Here is a 23,177-nt window from a genome sequence, read left to right as displayed (position 1 = left end):
TAAAACATTACAATAGTCACTTTTGCTCCAGTTCCCACTAAGTTCCTCAATTCCATCTGTGACTGCCTCAACCTGGACCTTACTGTTTATATCACTATCAGCATTTTTGTCAAAGCTATTCAACAAGTTTCTAAGAAGTTCCAAACTTTCCTGCATTTTTCTGTCTTCTTCTGAGCCCTCCAAATTGTTACAACCTCTTCCTGTTACCTGATTCCAAAGTTGCTTCCGCATTTTCGGGTATCTCTTCAACAACACCTCACTCTACTGGTACCAATATACTGTATTAGTTTGTTTTCATGCTGCTTATAAAGACATACCCAAGACTGGGAAGAAAAAGAGGTTTAATGGACTTACAGTTCCACATGGCTGGAGGAGGCCTCACAATCATGGTAGAAGGCAAGGAGGAGCAAGTCACATCTTACATGGATGGCAGCAAAGAGAGAGAGTTTGTGCAGGGAAACTCCCATTTTTATAACCATCAGGTCTGTGAGACTTATTCACTGTCATGAGTACAGCATGGGAAAGACCTGCCCCCGTGATTCAATTACCTCCCACCAGGTCCCTCCCTACAACATGGGGAATTCAAGATGAGATTTGAGTTGGGACACAGCCAAACCATATCAAGGACTAACAGGTTCATATGCCTGCTGCATAGTAACAGACCAATTCACTGAGATAGCAGGGATTACATCAGAGAAAGAGTTTAATCATTGCAGAATGCCAAGTAAGGTGATGGAAGGAGGATCTCAAATCCAACACCAAGGAGTTCTGAGCTGGAGTTTTTAACACGATCATGGAAAGGGAGGGGCTGGATAACTGGGGTCAATGATTGGTCGAGATCTGGGGCGCTGAAAATCATCAGGATGTGGAAAGCACATTCCTTGGTGAGTCAGCTTATGTGGGGTCCTTCAAACCATCTGAAATCAGTGGTTTCACAAAAATGCAGGCCTTGAAAGGATATCTCAAATAGAAAACTTAATGTTTATAATGTTAAAGTTGTTATCTATAGAGTGGTTAAGGAGGACTATATTCTTGCAACAAGATCTATGTGATTCTGAGGCAATAGGCACCAAATGACTATGAGGAAGCAGGTCAGAGGGCAAGCTGAGCTAATGGTTAATGCTGTGCTGCAAGCTTGGTTTATTTTCAATTCTTCTCCTCCCTTCTTCCCTGACTAATTTTATACAGTTTATGAGGATGGTTTCAACAGTCAGCTCTCATATTAGATTATTACTTATTAGTACTGGCATGCACAGATTGTTTTAAGGGCTTCTAAATGGTTCAATATGTATTAGATAGACTAGAATATTTAAAAGGGCATCAAATGTCTTTTATGGCTATTTCAACCCCGCCCCATGCGTCCTTATAAGAGTGTATTAAAAACCACCCTTCCTTATGATTCTCCCAATTGAGAGGTCACTTGGTGCTTGGCATTGGTTTCAGGCCATTACTACCACAGGAATCTTTGATATAAAATTTAGGAATATGTGCTTGTCTGACTAGCTATGGAGCTTGAGTTGGAGAGTTATAAAGGACCTGATTAGAAAGGTAATGTGAGTCCAGATAGTGAATGTGCCAAGATACATGAATTTTATAGTCTTTAACATACAGTTTATGTAACAAAAAGTATTCTGTATGCCTAACGAGAAGGCTGAAAAGTCCCTGAGAGAAATGTATCAGAATTTTCGGCTTCACCACTGAGGATGTTATAATTCGTATAACTTTTGTCATTTTCATAAGTTTTTAACCTAATTATTTCTTGGGCAAAATTTCCTCCTCAAGCATGTACTCTTTTAGATAGTCCAGAGTTTTTTTCTTTCTGACATTGAAGGAACAGAGAATGGAACTCCCTGTGATTATGCCTCCCAGACATCTGAAGCACCATGTTGAGCCCTTGACACATTTACTGAATTAATCATTCAGAGCATTCAGCAGAGATCTGCCTACTACTTGCCAGGTACTAATCTAGACCTGAGGGGGATGAGATAAAAATCCCCCTTTGTGAAGCATATGTGTTTTCATGGATTTGTGGGTACTTTTGTTGAATCCTCATAATAGACCTAGGAGGTGGTCATTACTATCTACATTTTATAAAGGTGAAGCCATGGCTATGAGGGATTGAGTAACAAGGCTGTATAACTGGAAGAACCAGGATGCAACCCCCAGTCTATTCAGATCAGGGGTTAGAACTCTCCCCTTCCTGCATCTGGCCTGCTCAAGAGTTTCCAGTGATTGAGGTGGTGAATATTTGTGTAGATGGCTCCTCTAAAAGCAGCCCATACAGTAAACAAATATCAACAGGCTTATACATCCATTCAACCAGTATTCAATATGCTTCTGTTATGATTCAGGCACTGTTCTGGAGCCAGAGACACAGTAGTAGTCATGACAGACAAGACCATATTGCGTGTGCATAGTGGGGGAGATGCAAACTGCAAATGATAAACAAACATAGACGTGTTTTGGTATGACACATATGATATACTATGTGATATAATTTCAGGTAGTGCTGAAGGCTGTAAAATTGAGCAAGGTAGAGTAATATTCACTGCCATGGGGAGGGGCATGCTTCTATATAGGGTGGGGACAGAAGACTCTCTAACAAGGATATATTTGGACAGAGACCTGGATGAAGTACGTGATCAGGTTATGAAAATACCCGAGGGAAAAGTACACGAGGTAAGGGGATGAGACGCTGAGGCATGAATGAACTTTCCATGTTTAAGGACCAGCCACAGTGGAGTACATGAGGCTAGGGAGAAGGTTGGAGGGGAGGGGATAAATCAACAAGGAGGGCAAGACAGAACTTGTATGACCTGTTTATTAGGACCTTTAGTTTTAATCTAAGTGCAATGGGAAACCAAAATGGGGTTTTAAGCAGAGGAATTATGTCAGCTTATTTGTGTTTTACAAAGAGATCCTCTAGGAAAGGAATTATTCGCAGGAAACCCTGACCAGCCCTGACCTTGCTAAATAATTGTGAATGTACTGAACCTTTTCACAAACTACTTCCTAAAATAATTTGTAGACATTAAATCTTGAAAGATTTTTGAGGGTTCAGAAGAAGGAAATAAGTCTAAAAGATTGAACAATAAGGCTTGAAAAGAACGTTTAAAGACATTAGAGTTTTATTTCCTATATAAGAATTATATAATACTCTCTAAATACTTAAAAGGCTACTGTACAGAGGACAGTGGGCAGCTTGTTTTTATTTCCACCTAGATCAATACTGCACAGATTAAACATGCCTTGATAGTAAGGATTATGTCCTACACCTAGGTCTTTGGTCATGCCATGCCCAGAGTCAGCATCCTGTCTCCATATTTAATTCATTCAAAAATAGCTATTCATGCCAACTTTGTATATAGTTCCATGCTGTGTATTGATGATACTAGTAAAATAATCCATGTTCTTAAGAACCTCACAGTGTGATGGGGCAGAGAAGTATGGGTTCTGTACGAGATTCCCCAAAGCAGGGGAGCTTACTTCAATACTGAGGGAGTCAAGGAAAACTTCCCAGAAGAAATGACATTAAACTGAGCTCTGAAGGATAAACAGGCATTGGCTTACCTAACAAGGGAAGAGCAGCCGAGACGGAGGAAATGGTGGACAGAGAGCTGTGTGGTGAGCAAAGCCTCCGTGTAGCTCCAAGGCCTTCTCATTACAGAAGGCTGAGAGTCACAGCAAGAGAGACCTGCATCGTGAGGTTGGTGAAGTTAGCAGGATCCGGGTCAAAAAAAGGGTCTTGATCATCATGCTAAGTTCTGAAATTTATCTTAAGCCTACTGGAAGGCAAGTGTTTTTTGTTTTTTTTTTTTTTTCCAAGACAAAGTACACATTTTCACATTAGAAATAATTTTCTTACAGTTTCATAATAATTTTCTTACAGTTTCAAATACTGGAATGAGTTCTGACAGGAGACTCTACTCACATAGAAATTGGGTGCTCCAGAAAGGACTAAAAGCCTCTGGCTGGAAGTCTTAGGAATGTTTTCATCTCTCTGGGCTGGTTCAAAATGATTTTATCTTCTGGATGCTAATCAACAATTTGATCCTCAAAATCACATTTATTACCAGAGTTAACAGCATACTTTCTGACTTCTCTGGTGGTGATAGGTATATTTGTAATCCTTTTGGGAGCTGCTTAGTGATGTTGCTTCTATTTTCACGTGTAAACCAAAATCTAAAGTGCACGTGCTATCTAGAAGAATATATGTGCTAATAGCATTCAATATTTGATTCTGTATTTTATTTAAAAGGATTACATTTGAAAAACACAATTCCCTTTGGTTCTCATTAGATCTTTTCCTCCAGTTTTTAAAATTGTGGTATGCATATAACCTACACATAAAATGTAGCAGCTTAACCATTTTTAAATGTACAGCTCAGTAATATTAAATACATTCATAGTGTTGTGTAATCATCACCACCATCCATCTACAGAACTCTTTTTGTCTTGTAAAACTGAAATGCTATATCCATTAAACAGTAATTCCCCATTTTCTCCTCCCCACCAGCCCCTGGCAACCTTCAGTCTACCTTTTAACTTTTGACATTTAAAAATTATTGGTTTAGCATCAGTAAAGCTTGGTTTATAAAGCTCATTTTGCTTATGTAATAAAAAATGGTCTGACATAAAAGGCTTAGGACAGGATTTGGCACACAGTAGGCATTCAATAAATGGTAGCTGTTATGGTTATTATTTTGGATAGGTTTAAAGCTGTTAAACAATGGTCTGTACTTATTTGTGATTGCCAGCACTAGCACAATGAACTTCACACGTCATCTTAGTCCCATTTTTTCTTAAATATTTCTTATAGAAGAGTACAGACCCTGCAACTTGTCCCTGATGTAAATCTGCTGCTTGGTATTACTCACAGCCTCTCTAGGCTCACCTCACTTTCACCGTCATCACTTCTAGGCATTTCTGCTCGATGATCGTTCTGTACTCCTAATGGAGGAGCCTGGTTTTCATTGTCAGTAGTCATCATGAACATTGAAAAAGCATGCATGTATTAAATGTTAACTTTAAGGTATTTCTGCACAAAACAATTTGAGACAAGTGGTCTCATCCCAAGCAATCCTCCTACACAATTTGGTAATCTCATGTTTTCCTAATTGGAAAAGTTTAGCTCTCAGACCCTCCCTTGTGTCTCCCCAACTTCATAAACATTTCTGACCAGAAGGATCATGATTCTCTTTACTTTTTTTTTTTTTTTTTTTGAGACAGAGTCTCACTCTGTCACCCAGGTTGGAGTGCAGTGTTGCTATCTCAGCTCAGTGACCTTTGACTCCTGGGTTCAAGTGATTCTCCTGCCTCAGCCACGTAAATAGCTGGGATTACTGGCATGTGCCGCCACACTCGGTTAATTTTTGTATTTCTAGTAGAGACAGAGTTTCATCATGATGGCCAGGCTGGTCTCTAACTGGCCTCAAGTGATCCTCCCACACTGGCCTCCCAAAGTACTGAAATTACAGGTGTGGGCCATGGCACCTGGCCCAGTTCCCTCTACTTCTGGAAATAATTATAATCATATATTTGAGAATGACATTGTTCCCATGATGGAATAATATATGGGATTCCTCATCTGGGACAACCATATGTAGAGTGGGTAGATACGGGGTCTTGAGGGTAGACCAATTGAGCCTGGTGGGATTCAGATGTATTTGGAGTATCATATGAATTAGTGGAGCACATAACTCAGAGTTGACTCTTTGATTGGGTTTATTTATATGGGCATAAGGGGCCTATCAGGTAGAATTTTCTACAGGAGCACTTGGGGATGGCATGGTAGGGAGGTCACAGTGGAATCTATTCTTTTGCCTGCCATGCCTGGCCTCCTGATCAGACTCTCTGGGGAGAAAGCTTCAGACTGGTGCTACAGGAGCTCTCGTAACAAAGGTATTTGTGAAACATTGGGATTTAAGTCATGGTTCAGCCTAGATGGGCAGCACTGGTGCCTGGCTCTAGAGAACTGGTGAATAGAAGAACGAACAAACACATTTTGGGCACTTTCCTGAGGGCTGTGGTATTGCCAGAATTGGTTGGGGCAACAACCACTAGAATTTGCATTATTATTATTATTGATGTGCTTTCATCTAGAGGCAGACAGGTGGATGAGGCCTGAGAACAATCAGAAATGAGTCAATTGTTTCCTTGATTCTACTTTCCTGTCAGCTTTAAGATGAGTCATTTATTTAATAGCAGCTCTTTTGTGGAGGGTAGGGAGGAGCAAAGCAATACACATGATGTCTACACCCATTTTAAGATAGCTTCTGATTACAGAAACTTTAAAAAATGGAGGAAAATATGCTTCTTAGAACCAAGAAAATATGGTATATAATATCGGTTTTGTGGCATATTTTACTGATATCAACTCAATTGCATCACTTTCCAGCAATAACTTTGGAGTCAAAGAGAATGGAGTTTGTGTTCTGGCTCTTATTTAGCTATAAGTTACTTAATTTATTTACACTTCCTGCATCTCAGTTTCCTCTTTAGTAAACTGAGACAATAATGATTAAATAATCATCATAAAAATCATTCTTGTAAAGCACTTAGCATACTGACTGGCAAACTGTAAGGGCTCAAAAATGGTAGTTATTGTTATTTTATTTTTTGTGCAGTAGAAATGTAAAGTTTTACTAAATACCAAATCACTGTTTAAAAGGAACATTGGCAATCTGGAAAAGGGTATCCAGACTAGTGAAAGATTATCAACCAAATCATAGAAATAATTGCTTTAAAAAAGTGGGAATAATTTGCTGTGCACAAAGCAGGAAGTGGGGGTGGAAAAGGGAAAAGACAGAGTTATTAGCTGCGAATGTGAAAGGCTGTCATGTATGTAAATTAGGGAATAGATTTTTTTGTGTGTGGAAATTTTGATATTTAAAAGATAGTCATTCTTGTGCAATAGCAACCAGGCAATTTTAACATGCTCAACTTTCCACATTCTTCCTCAGACCACACTCTGTTGACTCAGACTCAGTAACTGTTGCTTCTTCTGACCACACATGCCAGTTCTCATTATTCTTGCTGGTTTTAAGCTTTGATCTGGAGACAGCAATAATAAGACTGTGAGGTCAGTGCCTTAGAAATTAGAATAGTCACAAGATGAGTATGATTTGGCTTCTTCGTTGTTTTAGTGGCTTTAAAAAAGCCTCTAATTTGGGCCTTTTATGTAGTGCTGATGTGGGAAGAAGCTGGCTATCTCGTGGGAAGAAAAAACTGAATAGTGGCTGAGGTGATCTTAATTTTTGTTCTCCTTTAATATCTCTATTACAAAGAAATGAATAAATACAGTGTTGGAAACTCATATAAAAGAGCTGTTTTCAGCTAGGTCAGTTTGACTCCATGCTTGAGTTTGTGGCAGTAAAAGAACAAGGCCCGAGTTCATAGGATGAGTATTGTGATACCAAGATTGCCGGTGTATGTAATATAGCCTTCAAAGTAGTGTTATCACTTGTGATTAACTACGACCACTGAATCTTATTCTTCATATGCAAACATGGGCCTGGTAGTGCTTAAAGATGCTCTGTGGCAGAGCTCTTCTTTAGTCTGTGCCTTTCGTAAAGCTGACCCGAATGTGACATCAATAAAGTGGTCTGTGTGAACTGACAGAAGAGTACTTCGTTTCTTAATAGTTGTTGTATATCTCCCTTGATCGCATTACTGACTTTGTATAACTAGTAAGTTGGTATTTAGTTGTTGCATTCCTGTGATGGGAAGAGGTGCTAGTTTAAGGAGCTTCCAGGAAAAAAGGCAAGCACAAAGACAAAGGAGAAGCATTACCAACATCAGGCCTGTGACTAGAAAGCTTCATTGTAATGCACTGCACTGCTCCCGTGTTCTCGGCCAAGGGAGTTTCATTGCTGCAGGCAAGTAGCTAGATCTGTCTGTTGTCAGTCACATTGATCTGTCACATTTGCTAGGATGTACAGATGCATAATGTGGACAAGGAGCTGAGGATGATTTTGTATGTGCCAGATGGGATTGTGTGATATGGTCTCCCCTGACTGTGGGAGCGACTGGCTTAGAATGTTCTTGAGCTGCAAAAAACATCTCCTCATTACTGTGTACAATTATTTACACGCCATCAGCTTATTGTTTGCTATAAATAGGCACAGATTTATCTTCATTTACGTTTTAGAAGGCTTACTCTCTTCCCAACAAAACAGCAGTTTTCATAGAAATGTATGCTGGAGGGAAATGCCGGTGCTATCTTTCTATGGGAGATATGGCAAAACCCCAGCAGAACTCTGATATTTCAAAGAGTGACTCTTGATTATAAAATATTTCCATTCTTTAATCATTAAGAACGTCTTTTATTTTCTGTCTCCATCAAGCATACCATGTTTTGAAAAACTGTCCTCTGTCAAACCACCTGTATTAAATAAAATGTACTCCCAATTTAATAACAGCAGCTATAATTCAGAAGTTCTGATCAATTGAAACATTATAGCTAGGAAAGAAAAAAAATGGTTTTAGACCTTTCTTCACTTTTTTGAGATATAAGTGTTATTTCCATTAGTCATTCTTTAAAAATGATGAAAAACAGCTCTACAGTTTTATTAATGCTTTCACAGACCAATAGGAAGCTCAGGCACCTTTGAATTACCAATGTCCTAGCAACATGTTGCTGTTATATTATTATGATTATTAATTATTGCAATTTTAAATTTTATACAAGTTTTTCCTGTATTATTTCATTTGCATCCTAAGAATAATCCCTTCAGATAGATATTTAGTTCCTATTATATGAAGACCCTAAGAGACAGAGAATACAACAGACTTGTCTGATATCACATAGCTCTTCCGAGACTTCAGTTTCAAAATCAGGCACAGAGTTCTCTTTTCCTCTTTGGTTGTGAACTTTATGAAAGTTTTCAACAAGTCTGCACCCATTCATGAGTTTTTAAGTTGACATGTAACGTTTTTCATTACAAATTTAAATAATTTCAAATGTAACATCTCTGATGTAGCCAATGTACCAGTAATATTAGTCTTTTGAATGTATCCTGTAGTATACAGTGATTGTCACCCAGTTATAAAGTACATGGAACAATTTTTTCTTTAATAGTCAGAAATTATACATCATTTTTTCTCCATGTCTTGTGTTTTTGTTCCATTTTCCCTATAGAATGCTGTCTTAAAATTTTTGTACTAAAATATGTTTTATAAATTGTAACATTATGTATCTTTGCAACCAAAGTGCAGTTGATCCTCATTATTTGCCAATTTTGTATTTGCAAATTTGCCTACTCATTAAAATTTATTTGCAACCCTACAATCAGTACTTGTATCACTTTTGTGGTCATTCACAGACATGCAAAGAGCAGTGAGAAAATTGAGTCACCCAATGCATGTGTTCCCAGCTGCAGTCAGACAAGGCTATGTTCTGTTTTCCTGCTTCAGCTATCATACTATAAACGAGTATCTTTTTTGAGGTTTATTTAGCACATCTTCTGTGTTTTTTGTTGGTCATTTTCCTTGTTTATGGTAAGTATAGTGCTAACATGCTATCTAGTGTTCCTAAGTGGAAATGTTGTGGGAATCAAGGGATGGGAGAGACTAATAGGTAGAACAGGAGGATTTTATTTAGTTAGACACTGGTCCAGTGGATTAATATCCGAAGGCTGAGCCCCGAACAAAGACAAGGCCTGACTTTTATACATGCAACTGAAGGGCATTGGCCAATTTAGTGGTGTGAAACCTGCACAGTGGGCAAGCAAGCTTACAGAAGCAGAATAAAGGCAATTTATCAGTGACAGATACTGCAACTCTAGTGTGTCCTGTGACCTTTGCCATACTGCACAGATGGGAAAACAGGAACTTGCAAAACTCTTACAAACTTGCAAAAATAATCATGAGAATGGTAAGGGGGAAAGGGGAAGCTGAAAGGGGAGAAGAACTTGTTTTTCTCATCCCTGCTCTGGGATGGGAGGGAGAGGCTCTGGGGCTCATCCCTTGAGGGCCCTGGCTCTGCAGATAGCGTTATCAAAGCCATGCCACAGCTCTGCCTATCGCTGGGTTTCAGAGTGTGTCAGCCTAGTACAAGGCTTGTTTTTTTCCTGCGTCTTAATACCACTATGATGTGCCTTAGAGAGAACTTATGTGGGTTACGTGAACTTTCTTCAGACAGAGGTTACAGTTTTATTGGCTGCTAATTAAATGTTTTTGAATCAATGGCATGCATTAAAAGAGGTTTTAAAGTAGAAACATCATTAAACAAGACTATATATTGATTGGTTGATAAAAAATATTGTGACCAGAAGCTTGCAGGAACCTAACTTTGTATTTCCTCTAGGAGCAATGTTTCAGTGTTTGCTAATTCAATGTTCACAGCAACTTTATAGAACATAGCTTCCACAAATAATGAGAATTGACTGTATGTATGTAATTTTAAAGTATTTAAAAGTACTTTATAATCATAAGCTCTAAGTATTAATACATTTCTTCTGTACTGAGCTATCATTAAAGTTTTTTTTTTTAACTTTTAAGTTCAGGGGTACATGTGTATGTTTGTCACATAGGTAAACTTGTGTCGTGGGGGTTTGCTGTACAGGTGATTTTATCACCCAGTTATTAAGCCTAGTATCTATTAGTTATTTCTCCTCATCCTCTCCCTCCTCCCACTCTCACCCTCTAATAGGCCCCAGCGTGGGTTGCTCCCCTCTAAGTGTCTATGTATTCTCATCGTTTAGCTCCCACTGATAGGTAAGAACATGCAGTACTTGGTTTTCTGTTCCTGCATTAGTTTGCTAAGGATAATAGCCTCCAGGTCCATCTCATTTTTTTTATGGCTGTATAGTATTCCATGGTGTATATGTATCATATTTTCTTTATCCTGTCTATCATTGATGGACATTTAGGTCGAGTCTATATCTTTGTTATTGTGAATAGTGCTGCAGTGAATATACACATGAATGTATCTTTATAATAGAATGATTTATATTCTTTGAGTATAAAGTTTTTATTAATATATAATTAATTATGTGCACACATGATTTATTGAATTAGCTTTATCATGCAGGCAATCAAGAAAGATAAAATCAAGGAGTATAAGATAGAGATTAAATAAGGAAGATAAAAGAATTACATTATTCATTGAATTTTTATGATATGGCAGTAAAAAAAGGAAAAAAAACAGAGAAGAGAGATGAGGAAAGAGAAAGCAAGAGAATCAGAGGATAAATGGAGAGGAGAGCAGAACCTAGAGTAAGTGGGGAGAAAATGAGGTTGTGTTACCTATTTGGGGAAGAAGAGAGGTTTAATAATTACACCTGCCTGTAAAATGGAAGTCAGAGGGAATAAACACATCCACATGCAAACATGCACACACACGTTTCAAGAGTGCCTAAAATATAGAGATTAAAATTTTATTTCTTTTTTAAAGAAAACCTTTAGTTAATTCATTCATTTATCTATGAAAATGGTTTTCCAACAGTGTTAATGGGGATAAAATCCAGTGAGAAATGTATGGGAATTATGTCATGCAGTGGAAAGGGAGTGTTAGAGGCAATGCAACTTCATGTTTGTAGCAAAGATTTGCCTTTCTTTATGGAATTCTACAAAATTAGATGCATTTTGTTAGCTTGACGCATCTAATTTTGCATTAAGAAGAATCTTTTTATTCCAAAATTATTATTTGTTCTAGCATAGGCTCATTAGGTGGGCACCTTTTAAAGTATGAAAACCTCAGTACATTTATATGTTAACTTATGATGAATTGAAAGTAAAAATAAAACATTTAATTCAATATGAAAATATTAACAAATTTATAAGACTTGTATATTAAATTTCAGGAATCTATGTTATTGCATTAAGCAAGAGTATGTCTGTTTATCCCAAGTTTTGTTGTTTACTTTAGCTACATATTCTTCCTTTTACAGTTAAGCGATGGTATATGAAAGGGTTTCTTGAACTTTGTGGTATTGTGTCATGTCATTAGTGTGATAAATCAGTACTGGGCAATAGTACTTAAAGTATGCTTATAATTCACACTGATCTTCATACTTAAATTTGCAGGCTACCTTGACGCAGATCCAAATAAAAGTATTTTTGTAAATTACTGATGTATCTAATCCAGTGAAATTGAGTTATATGGCCATGTCTGAATAATTCTCATTTTGATAATTTTATATGAGTAATCATGATATTTAGAGTCATATAATGGTCAACTCTCTAAATTAGATTAAAAGAAATATCTATTTTGGGTTACATAGAATGACTTTCATTTAGTGCTGAAAGGTCAGGCTTAAGACATTTCTAAATGGCACTTAGAAAAACTGCAGCACTTTTACTGCCAAAGGGCAGGAGAAATTGCATTTCCCCACATAATTTTGAATGTAAAAAAAAAAAGAAAAATCAAAGAAATAAATTCCAATGTAGTCTTTTAGCTGAATGTCACTGATCACCATGAATCTTTGTTAAAATGTCTTCGTTAATAGTGTTGTAAACTGTCATTTGCTTCAAAATTTTAATGGTTATAGAGATGATAGAACAACATTATTCTGCTCTTTTCAAGTGGTTTGACTTTCTCTATCTAGTTCCCAAAGACAGATTTTGAGCTTTCTCGCTTTTGGTTTGCTGAGGCAGAGAAGAAACGTTACATGAAGATTTGTGTTACTTAGCACTGGTCTTCTGTGAAAATAACTATTCTGAGAGAAGTGGCTTGTCCAAGGAAACAAAAGTATTTCACAGACTTCTTTCAATGTCTTTATTGTGTAGCTAAGGAGTGGGAAACTCTTAACTAATGTAGGCAATGTAGTCCTCTTAGTCTAGTTTCTTTTGGCTTAAACCTAACTGGAATAGTATCATTTATGCCTATAGTTTCAAAAACACAATCGGACAGTGAGAGCCTTTAGTCCAGTTTCCTAGACTACCACAAGATGGGGCTAAATTATAAGTAGACAATGATATATGTGGTCTATCTAATATCTAATATGCAGGCATTCACCTGATTTTAATTTTGTGATTGTTGCTGCTGCTATTGTGATGGGAAAATGAGTATGTAATCATCTAAAACTTACAAACTTTAGTAAGTGAAATATTTTTTAAAGCAACTCAGGAAGAAGCATTTCTTCTTCCCAAATGATCTACTTTAGTGGATGTATATATCATTTTTTTCTTGTCCAGATAGTAAGTTTGCCTTTTTGCATTTTAAATTATTGTACTGATTGATTATGTATCTGCATATATAACATAAAATACTAGTTTTGAAAAGATTTGTCTAGCATTCCATGTGATGAAATACCTCTTCCTAGCCTTTGTTTCTTTCCCCATGTCATAGACATTATCTCTTTGTTCTCCTTCTCTTTCTGTCTTCCTCCTTTTCATCTATCTCTCATTTTTATCATGTAACTTAAATGCTGAGGGTGTTTTTCCATTTTCTATACCTTCTCCTACCTCTATGACTGGGGAACACTAAGCTAGCATGCTCAGATAGAACTGAAGAAATTCATTGGGTTAGGAGGAATGTGCATCCAAAGAATTTGAGATCTGGTCTTATGTGCTAAATATTCATAAATACAAAATTGTATTGATAATATTCATTAATTGACTATTCACTGAGCACAGACTCTGGGCTCAGTACTATACTAGATATTAAGTATAGATTAGTTAGGACAGAAATGACTTCTTTAGTAATTAGATTTTTGTAAATGCACAGATAATAAGTTTTCAGTTGATACGTTTTGACAAATATATTTACTTGTGTGCCCAATATCCAAGTTGAGATATAAAACAATTTCATCACCCCAGAAAGTTCCCTATTCCCCTTAATCCCATTTCCAGTCAATTCTTCCTGCCCATACTTCTATTCCTAGCAACTACTTTTAAAATTTCTGTCACAATATGTTAATTTGTCCTCTTCTTAAACTTGATATAAATGGAATTTGCTGTTTTGTGTATGACTTCTATCTCTCAGCAGGGCGTTTTTGAAATTTATCCATCTTGTTGAATATATCAATAGTGTGGCTATTTATAGTGTATTGTTTTCTTGTATAATATACCACAGTTTGTTTACTCATTCTTTTGATGGATGCTAAAGTCACTTGTGATTTTTGACTATTCTAAATAAAAGTGCTACGAACATTCTCATACACATCTTTTTGAAGCATATGCTTTTGCTTATTTTATATATAAAACCAAAAATGGAATTGCTGAGTTCTTGTATAGGTGTATTTTTAACTTTATAAGAAATTGCCAAATAGTTTTTCAAAGTAGTTATACAATTTTTACTCTAAATAATAATGTAAGAGGTTTCCAGTTTGTCCACATACTCAGCAACATTTCCTATAATCAACTTTCATTTTAGCCATTCCAGTGGATATAAAGTAGTATTTCACTGTTTGGAAGTATACCTAACCTAATAAGGGTATTTATTAACAATACTACCAGAACTCGGGAGGATATGATGAAAAAAATTGAGAATGGCAGTCAAGAGTGAAAAGAAGAATCTTGGAGAGGAAAGACAAAGTAGTATGGGGATTAAACTATGTAGTAAGAAGGAATGAATGAATATTCAGAGTTTTCTATGTTAAGCAGTTGTCTGTGATAATAGGTATAAGAGTCATCAACAGTGGTGACCAGGAGAGCGAGACCATCCTGGCTAACACAGTGAAACCCTGTCTCTACTAAAAATACAAAAAAATTAGCTGGGCGTGGTGGCAGGCACCTGTAGTCCCAGCTACTCAGGAGGCTGAGGCAGGAGAATAGGGTGAACCTGGGAGGTGGAGCTTGCAGTGAGCCAAGATCGCGCCCCTGCACTCCAGCCTGGGCAACAGCGCGATACTCCACTCCGTCTCAAAAAAAAAAAAAAAAAAAAAGAAAAGAAAAGAAAAGAAAAAAGTGCTGACCAAAGCAGGGAGAGACCTCAGTTATGTGGTGCATTTAGCTGTAGCCCAGTTGATACTCAGCTTAAACTTTAAACAAGTATTGACTATATGATAGTAGAATGTTTGAGCTATCATTGCCCCAGACCTCTTCTTGCTCTCATTCTCATGATGTCTTAAAATGCTGGTCATACTCTGTTCGAGTAATTAAAACTAATTACAGAAAATTTCACCCGGAAGAGTGCCCTAAAATTAAATATCCCTATCAACACTTTACCCTTGACCCGGACTCACCTACAGATAGACTATTCTGGCTTAAAACCATCTTTCTCAAAGTGAAAAAGGGGAGTTTGTCCAAATCATCTTGTAGTAGGATGAACACAATGTCTTCTGAAAGGAGAATATAGAATTTATTACTACCATAGGTCATCAAAACATTTTGTAGGACTTTTATTGGTCATAAATATGATGGAGCTAATATATTTAGATCTTGGCATTAAAGAAATCATTCACCACTGTGGTTACATTTCACTATCTCAAATGTTAAATTCTGCATTTTAAAACTTGCCAACCAACTTTTAAAAAAAATACTGCATTTGCTTTGGAATAATTTTACATTTACAGAAAAGTTGTGAAGATAATACAAAGATTCCATATACCCTTGACCCAGATTTCCCTACTGTTAAACAACTCTCACAACCATGGTGCATTTGTTAAAATTAAGAAATGAATACTGGTACATTACTATGAACTAAACTTCAGACTTCATTTGGATTTCACCAGTTTTTCTGCTAATGGCCTTTTTGTTCGTTTCAGGATTCAACCCAAAAGATAAGACTATTGCATTTAGTTGTCATGTATCCTTAGTCTTCTCTGATCTGAGATAGTTTCTTAGTCTTTTCTTGTTTTTCATGATCTTGATAGTTTTGAAGAGTCCTCATCAAAAATTCTGTAGAATGTCCCTCAATTTGGATTCTCTGTTGCTTTTCACATTATTAACCTGGGTTATAGTTTTTTTTGGAGAGAAATACTATAGAAGTGGAGTGTCCTTCCCATCACAACATATTAGAGGGACATAGTATCAATATAACTTATCACTGGTGACGTTAACCTCAATCACTTGGATGAGATGATGTCTGCTAGGTTTTCCACGGTGAGATTACTATTTTTCCCTTTTCACATTCTATTCTTTAGAAGTGAGTCACTAAGTCTAGTTCACACTCACCATGTAAGTGTCTGTGGTGGGGGCAAGGGGCATGATGGGAATTAAGCTCCCTCTCTTGGAGTCTTGGAGTGGAAAGTATTTACATATATTAAAGGGAAATTTTCTGTACAGAAGATTTATATCTTCTATGTATTTATTATTTTTTCAATAATTTATTTTTATCAATATGGACTCATGGGTATTTATTTCATACTTTGTCTTAGAGTCTAATAATCCATTATTTTGTTCAAAGGTCTAGCTTTGTTTGGACTTTGTGAGCACTTTTAGGTTGGCTCCAGTGACTTTTTCACATAAATAACCCCTATTTCTTTCTTTATTTTCCTTTTTGGTGCTTATTTACTTTTTAATATTACAAGATGCTCTAGATTCTTTTTTTTTTTTTTTTTTTTTTTTGAAATGGAGTCTTGCTCTGTCACCCAGGCTGGAGTGCAGTGGTGTGATCTTGGTTCACTGCAAGCTCTGTCTCCCGGGTTCACACCATTCTCCTGCCTCAGCCTCCCGAGTAGCTGGGACCACAGGCGCCCGCCACCAGGCCCAGCTAATTTTTTGTATTTTTAATAGAGACAGGGTTTCACCGTGTTAGCCAGGATGGTCTTGATCTCCTGACCTCGTAATCTGCCCACCTCGGCCTCCCAAAGTGCTGGGATTGCAGGCGTGAGCCACTGTGTCTGGCTGCTCTAGACTCATCTTATATTTTTCCTGTGCTGGCCCTAGAATCAGCTATTTTTTTCAAGGATGCCTAGTTTCATTTACTGGAAATTGCATTTAGAAGGCCAAGATTTTGATACTGGATGTGTTTGTTAAAACTGGGTTTCATTGCCTTTAGATCCTTTCTGTGGACAGAGCTGGAAAACAAGTGTATGAATACTATGTATACATATATCATATTCATGTGTACACATAATATCTGCAGAGTGTTTTACAAGGACTTGGGAAATGCCTTTCCATGAAATGCAGAAGCAAATACCAATATTTTAAAAGTTAGAGGATTCGGTGGAAAATGTCTGACCCTGTGCCAGGTATTACTCATGTTGTGCTACTTTTGGTGGATAGAGGTGCTAGGGACTTGGCATATCACCGACAAAACATTGAACTAATTTATTAAATGGCTGAATTATATTTTGAGGTTTATTTTTTCAAAACAGGATTTATTAATCTTAATCTCTCCTCCTGCAAATTTTTAATCTGAAAACTTTGTCTGCTAGAAGTACTTCTTTTACTAACTCTTCTGGATATTCCTATGATGATTATTTGTCATCTTTTCTCTTTTTTTGGCTTCCATATTTGACTTTTTTTCTTTAATAAAGTCCTGATATTTTCACTGCTTAAAAAACCCGTAGAATAAAGCTATATATAAAACTTTACTTATGTAACTAAAGCTTTTATCTACTTTTCTTTCACTAGCAATCTAGCTGGTTAAGCCAGATATAACACTCTGATCTTGCTTTAGTACTGCCCGCTTTACTCTAGTGATGTTTACTAATACAATTGGCCCTCCATATCTGTGGGTTTCTCATTCATGGATTCTATCAACTGTGAATTGGAAATACTAAAAGCAAACAAAAAAGGATGGTTATGTCTGTATTGAACATGTATAGACATTTTTCCTTGTCATTACTTCCTAAGCAATATAGCCATAACACTATTTCCACAGTACTTACATGGCATTAGGTATCATAAGTAATCTAAAGGTGATTTAAAGTACTCAGGAGGATGTGCTTAGGTTATATGCAAACCCTACACCATATGTATAAGGGATTTGAGCCCCCATGGATTTTTGGTATCTGTGGGGGTCCTAGGACCAATCCTCCATGGATAGCAAAGAACAACTACATTAATGTCTTCAAGATGCCCATATCTTTCTTCTCCTTTCATAGTTAATTTTGAGGGCCTGAAAGCAGGGTTGCGGGGGGCTTTCCTTTTTTTTTTTTTCAATTTTTCGTTGTTGCTGCTGCTTCAGTGTCCTTTAAGCATCTCTCTACGCAGTAGGGATTTGATCCAGTTTTTTCTTTCTTTCACAGGTTCTTTTTTAAAAAAACAGTTTAAACTTTTATGTTAGATTCAGGGGGTACATGTGCAAGTTTGTTACCTGGGTATATTGTGTGAGGCTGAAGTTTGGGGTATGAATGATCTCATCACCCAGGAAGTGAGCCTAGTACCTAATAGGCAGTTTTTCAACCTTGATCTTGTCCCTTCTTCCCCCTCTAGTAGTCCCCAATGTTTATCGTTCCCATCTTTATGTCTGTGTGTACTCAATGGTTAGTTCCCACTTAGTAGTTAGAACAAGTGGTATTTGGTTTTTTGTTCCTGCATTAATTTGCTTATGATAATGGCCTCCTGCTGCATCCCATGTTGCTGCAAAGGACATGATTTCATTCTTTATATGTCTGCATAGTGTTCCATGGTACATGTGTACCATTTCTTTTTATCCATTCCATCACTGATAGGCATCTAGGTTGATATGATGTCTTTGCTATTGTGAATAGTGCTGTGATGAATATACAAGTACATGTATCTTTTTGGTAGAATGATTTATTTTCCTTTGGGTATATATCCAGTAATGGGATTGCTGGGTTGAATGGTATTTTTGTTTTATGTTCTTTGAGAAATCTCCAAACTATTTTCCACAGTGGCTGAACTAATTGATATTACCACCAACAGTATGTAAGTGTTCCCTTTTCTCTGAGGCCCCATTAACATCTTTTTCTACATATTCTTATGCTGCACATCCTCAAACCCCTCTGCTATCCTATAGTATCTGACTGGATACCTAGGACCTTTACTTGTTGTGATGGTTAATTTTATGTGTCAATTTGACTGGGCCATAGGATGCCCTGATATCTGGTTAAACATTATTTTTGGGTATGTCTGTAAGGGTGTTTCCAGAAGATTAGCATTTGAGTTGGGGAACTGAGTAAAGTAGATGGCTTTCCCCAGTGTGGGTGGACATCATCTAGTCCACTGAGGGCCTGAATAAAACAAGAAGGTAGAGCAAGTCTGAATTTGCTGTCTGCCTGACTGCTCTAGCTGGGACATAAATCTTCACCTGCTCTTGGTACTCCTGGTTCTCAGGCCTTCAGACTTAGACTGGAATCTATACCGTTGCCCTCCAGGTCTCAGGCCTTCAAACTACACTGTCAGCTTTCCTGGGTCTCCAGCTTGCAGACAGCAGACCATGGGATTTATCAGCCCTCATAATTGCATCAGCCAATTCTTTATAATAAATTTTATTATATATATTTATGACATATATGATATACAAATAATAGGATGTGTAATAAGATATGACACATTATATATATATGTATTTATATATGTGTGTGTGTATTTGTGTGTGTGTATGTCCTATTGGTTCTGTTTCTCTGGAGAACACCAACAAAATACACCTGTTGATTATCAGTTGTCAGTACAGTTGGGTGATTTATATACATAGATATATATAATTTTATAAACATACATTATCTCTATATAGAAATCAGGGTAGAGCATAAAATAGTCTATACTTGCTATTTCTACTTTCTAGTTTTCACCTTGCTCAACTCACTGCAAACTGGCTTCCAGCCTTCACTAAAGCTACTTTAAGTTTTCCAAAGACTTCTTGACAAATCCAATGAATGTTTTCCCTTTCAAAAAGCTGTTATTGGACTACTTTACGGTGTTTAACTATGGAGTCTTCAATTCGTAAATTTATTGACATGTCATTCTTCTGATACCTCATTGCCCTTGCCTGGCCTGTCTTTCTCTCTTTCCTCTGACAGCCATCTTAGATGTTGGTGTTGCTCAAGTATTTTTATTTGTATTTTCACTACATCATCTCTGTGTATCGGTTTCCTATTGCTTCTGTAACAACTTACCACAAAGTTAGTGGTTTAAAGTAATGCAAGCTTATGTTCTTACAGTTCTGGAGGTAGAAGTCCAAAATCAGTTACACTGGACAAAAGTCCAGGTGGTGGGAGGGCTGTTCCTTCTTTAGGCGGTGAGAGGAGGATGTGTTTCTAGCAGCTGCTAGAAGTCTCCTATGTTCCTTGGCTTGTGGCCCCTTTCTCCATCTTCAATGTCATATCACTCAAATCCCTAATTCTGTCATCACATAACTTTCTCCTCTAACTCTGATGCTTCCTGCATTCCTCTTATAAGAACCCCGTGATTACACTGGGCCCACCCAGATAATCCAGAATAATTGCTCCATCTCAAATTTCTTAATTACATCTATAAATTCCATCTTGCCATATAAACTAACATATTCACAAATTCTAGGAATTAAGATTTTGAGATATTCAGGGAGGTTATTATTTAGCCTACCACCCTCTTGTTGATCACATTCATTCTTATGGTTTTGATTAAACTAAATGTTGATGATTTTCATATCAGTATATTCTACCCAGCTTTCTCTTCTGCACTCAAGATCCATATATCTAACTGCCTGCCAGACATTTTCACACTTCCTATGTTCTTTATGTCAGTTAATAGTCACCAAAACTGAAATATGTGGTCATTCTTAAATCTCATCACTCTCTCTGTTCCCATATTAAAATATTTGCTACGTCCTGTCAATTTAACTTCTATTTTTGTCTAATATGTCCCCTCTAAGGCTTCCTTATTTCAATGATCAGTTTTCCCATTTGCAAAATGGAATGATAGTGCCTAATTCTTAAGCACTATGATATCAACTGTACAGATAAAGAAAGCATAGAGAAGTCAGAACCTTTTGCAAGGTTACATAAAAAGAGAGTTGGAATTTAAATGTAGGGTTCAGCTTTTTCTACTTTAGCCAAGTTCCTTTTATCTTTTCTGGATTATTCAAATAGCCTCCTAACTATGTTCCCTGATAATAAGTTTGGCCCTTCAAGTCTATAGTTCTCATTGTCACATGATCTTTCTAAGATACAATAATAATTCCTCAACACAATTCTCTGTGATCTGGAGTCTATGTACTTCTTATTACCATATTTTACTGAGCCATATCCTGCTTTAATTCAATACTCTTAGCATCCCTGATATCCTTATATTTCTTGGTGCATACATACCTGTTGTTCTCAATCTTGTGCTTACTCTGGCTAACTTTTGCCTAGACTTTCCCTCCCTTAACTTCCCCATCTTTAAAATCCTACCTGTTCTTTAAAACTCAGCTCAGACATAATCACTAAGAAGGTATTTAAACTCCCTTTTCCCTAAGTTTGTATTAAGTGCTCCTCTATATCCTGTGTGTATCTCTACTATTAAACGTACCATTCTAAAAAATATCACTTTGTGTGTCTGTTTCTCCTGTTCGTATATGTATGTGTGTTTTACTCTACTGCTGGATACTTGAAGAGAAAGATTGTGTTTTATACTATTCTCTCTTCACAATGTCTAGCACAGTTCCTGACATAAAATATTACTCAATAAATGCTCTTGAATGAAGAAATGTGTGCATATTCATTTTTATCATTTTCTCAACAAGATTAGAAACAGTCTTTGTGTTTTCTGCATGAAGATATTATCTCTAAGTCTTTAGATGATAATCATAGTGGAGGCAATTACCATGCTGAAGAAAGAAAATGAATTTCACCTGTGATGTAGATTCCTGTCTTGATAAGAAATTGACTTACATAAAATAATAAATATGAAATCATGATATTAATGTTTAATAGAAGAATGTTTTTATTGTCCCTATGAAAGCATTTTTCTATTTTCGCCTTGTTCAATATAAGTAAGCAGAAGGTATAATGAAGAGAAAATGTAAAATGCCTTTATTTATACAATTTACATTTCTTACAAATAACTAGTAATAGAAGGGAAATCTATTCCTGTTTGTATACATATTCATTGAAGCAGGAAAGCACCAACGACAAGTTCCAAATTGTCAATTTACCCAATAGGAATTTATCTATTTTGTGTCGCAGTAACAGAGGACCAATACCTTGGAAAAAGATTGTTCTTCTTTGTTAAAAAATGTATAGCTTTGTTTGAGAATGCTGGACCTTGCTCCAGTCTAGTATCAGCTGCTCCTGTTATTAGTGCTATACTCCAATGAATTTGAGTGACAATCTAGTTTTGCCAGTGCTCATGTTTACTTAATTCTAAGATGTATGAAGAATATCATAATGTATTTTATAAATTGACACTATTAGTGATTTACAGTGACTTCTTTTTTAAATCTGACAGATTGCACAGAAATTATGTCATTTTATGTAATAAGGCATAGGGTTTTTTTTTGTTTTTTGTTTTTTTTTGCTAATGGAAAACTACCAACAAAAAGCAAACAGCAAACAGCAAAAAGGAAAAGTGCTCATTTTTGAAATAGGACACCAAATAGGGAACAACTGAGGAAGAAATTCTGCTAAAATAATTGGGACTCAAGGGCACTGAAAATGTATGACCTCATCAGCCTGGAGACTATTAATTTTATTATGGTTCATTACATAACCTCCTGAAAATACAAGCACCATGTAAACTAAGAAAAATGAAGAAGCAATGAGAAGAATTACTGATAGAGAACAAGACAAGCATTTCCCTTCAGTGGTTTTAATGTTTAGTTATCTCGTTAAAAGACAGTTTTGAAGTAATTAATTATGATATTTGGATGGAACATTTGGATTTACATTCCAGTCATCATTTGGACCTCTTTTTGAGGCACTTTTAAACAAAGTTGCAAATGGTGGCTACTGTCTTATAAAAATGAATGGTGTATATGGGATGGCTGGGAATGACTCTTGTTCATTTTTCATTTGTTTTCTCAAATACAATAGTGAGCACTTTCAGTTGTGCTGTCTCTTCGCAAATAATCCACTTCTTAAAATGCTCATTCATTTATTAATCAAATGTCCCCTAAGCTGCTCTTCTTTATATTGTGTGCCTCTAGCAAATACATCTAGTCATTGCTTTGGTTTCATTCCAGTCTAGTGATTTCAAACTCCTGTTGGCCAAACTTTGTTCTAGAATTGTATTTACAGCTGAGCACAAGATATCCATCTCCCTTCTTCAGATATTCTGCAGTTGCCTTGACAAATCAGTATTCACACATACATCTCTTTCTCCATTCTCTTCCCTGCCTCTACTACATTCTGAACCTAGCTGCAAGCGTTCATTGTGTATATTTACCCTGATTCACTAATTGACAATAAATTCCTGAGAGC

The sequence above is a fragment of the Colobus angolensis genome, unplaced genomic scaffold (assembly GCF_000951035.1).
Source record: "Colobus angolensis palliatus isolate OR3802 unplaced genomic scaffold, Cang.pa_1.0 Scaffold7, whole genome shotgun sequence".
Lineage (NCBI taxonomy): Eukaryota > Metazoa > Chordata > Mammalia > Primates > Cercopithecidae > Colobus > Colobus angolensis.
Note: the sequence above shows the minus strand (reverse complement) of the source record.